The sequence below is a fragment of the Aplidium turbinatum genome, chromosome 15 (genome assembly GCF_918807975.1).
Source record: "Aplidium turbinatum chromosome 15, kaAplTurb1.1, whole genome shotgun sequence".
Lineage (NCBI taxonomy): Eukaryota > Metazoa > Chordata > Ascidiacea > Aplousobranchia > Polyclinidae > Aplidium > Aplidium turbinatum.
In genome coordinates this window covers 19,244,308-19,246,600 of record NC_137486.1, presented here as the reverse complement: position 1 = coordinate 19,246,600, position 2,293 = coordinate 19,244,308, and the positions used below count along the sequence as shown (strand labels likewise).

General features: G+C 37.5%; 1 long non-coding RNA gene across 1 annotated transcript; it reads left to right on the top strand.

Annotated features, from left to right (window-relative positions):
* Positions 1-222: 222 nt before the first annotated feature.
* On the top strand, positions 223-1,694 carry LOC145784284 (uncharacterized). The gene is made up of 3 exons (XR_014290994.1): positions 223-305; positions 771-935; positions 1,596-1,694. It is a non-coding gene; the product is annotated as an uncharacterized LOC145784284 (long non-coding RNA).
* The last annotated feature ends 599 nt before the right edge of the window (positions 1,695-2,293 follow it).

The following is a 2,293-nucleotide window of genomic DNA, read 5'->3' as shown; positions in this document are numbered from 1 at the left end:
TAAGTCTGAATAAGTCAAGTAACATCCTACACAACAAAATCCATCATTTTTACAGTCTACAGACGTTGAATCAATGTAAAAATGACAGATTTTGCTGCCTAGGATGTGCACAACATTTTCCCTATTTGTTTTTACAGAACTTGCAATACTCAGTGCTGCCCTGTTGATTGTGTTTGGAACGAATGGCAACCCTACTCCGACTGTTCAGCTCCTTGTGAAGGTGGGAGTCAGAGCAGAAGACGAACGATACTGTTGCCGCATCCTTGTGGAGGTGCTGCATGTACGGAGGATTCTGTCCAACGCAGGTAACACTGATAACGATGATAGGCCCATTACCAATGATCAATGACATTTACCAAAGATGATAATCAGATGATATTTACCCAGGCTCAATCGCAGCTATAAAGCAATAAATATTTTGAAGTATCCAGAATCGATTGTGAAGGATTAATCCGACGAAAAGACAAGGAAGCCAATTTTTGTGACTACCATCAAGCGTGCCTTGTTTCATATCAAAGACACAGCCGAGTGATCTCCATGGGTGTCGAACTAACGCCCTTTCGAGTGTAACGCATGTGCTCTGACTACCCAGCAACGCCTCCAGAATTTCGATAATTTAAATTGAATGGTAGGATAATAAATTTGGCAACTATGTCGACACTATTCAAACACACCGCTAGGAACATTTTGGTTGAACCAGCACCAGTCATAAACCGCAAATACCAATTTTATTCAAATGACATGCAATTTTTAAAACGTTATGTTTACAGAGAATGCAACACACACTGTTGTCCAACTAATTGTAGTTGGGGGGACTGGGGGAATTACGGAGAATGCACACATACTTGTGGAGGTGGAACTAAGTCAAGAGACCGATCGGTTGCCACTGTAGCTCAGTGCGGAGGATCGTGCGATGGGGAAGCTACAGAATCTATGTTAGTTCAAGTTTTTTTTAACTTCTGAGCATTAAACTGAAAAATATTAAAGGAAAACTGCCAAATCTATTTAATTGATGGTTGACTTTCTTTTTTAACGATGAAAGCCATAAAAGTGACGAACAAGTTCGACTCCGATGACCGACAATGCCAGCATCCTGAGCATCCGCCATTTCATTACATTTTGATTACAGTTTGGCTGTGTCAATATTATTTCTATTTTCTATTTGATTATATATTTTCAAAGTTTGAATTGCCATTATCAGCCTAATGCGGTAATATATACAACTACTTTTTAATATTTTGTATATTTGTAAAGCATAGTATCACAACGCTAACCTTTACGCATGTTTTTGCAAACTACGGAATTTGATCACACTAAATACATTTGTAAACATCTGAAGGAAATGCTTAAATCGTTGCAAATGATGTTGATTTTCTGACAACTTAAACTGTTTTCTTTTATACCACTTAAATAAGCTGTGGAATAGCAAGGAGCAGGAAGCTGGTTCGACTCCCGACATAAGCTGGTTATTTAAAAAATTACCACTCAAGTATGCAGTACCTGTGGGGTGTTCTGACTACCAAAAAATGACTTTTTTGATAATTTAAAAAACATAACCATTGTGACATCATCACCAAACTATGTATCAACAATAGAGAATGCAACACCCACTGCTGTGCAGCTGTTGATTGCGTTTGGAACGATTGGGGAAATTATGGAGAATGTTCTAAGTCGTGCGGTGGTGGAAATCAAACAAGAAATCGAACAATTGCGAGGCAAGCATCATGTAACGGCGCACAGTGCGTTGGGAGCTCTGAAGAACAAAGGTATAAAAGTTGATTCGATTTTACTTGAATAATTGTTTGATTTGTTATTCTAAATGTTGAAAGGTTTGCCATTGTTACACCAATTCTTACATTCGATATTAAGAATAAGAAAGGCTTTCAGAAAATTGTATGATAGTGCACTCGATTGTGCATTTGCCTGAGCAATGAAGGTATGGGCTAAGTATTGGAACAAAAAAACTTTTCTTTTGCACCCAAGATTACGCTTGATTGACGATTTATGAGTGCACAGAAGGACCAGGAACAAAGCCTGGAATGAAACCCAAGTTTTCTTGTGGTGATTGACTGCACATAGTAACCAATCTGGCGCCGATGTGGTTTGAACATTTGATGCAAGTATCCAAATTTTTAAGAAATAACAAATAGCATCAAAACAACATTTGAAATGTAATTTGTAGACAGCGCTTTGCCTTATGGAATTATTGGATGCTGATGCTATAAATTTATATTGGGTATACTAAAAAATAGTTTTTCATGCTATAACAGTAGAGTCTTAATAAAATTTAATA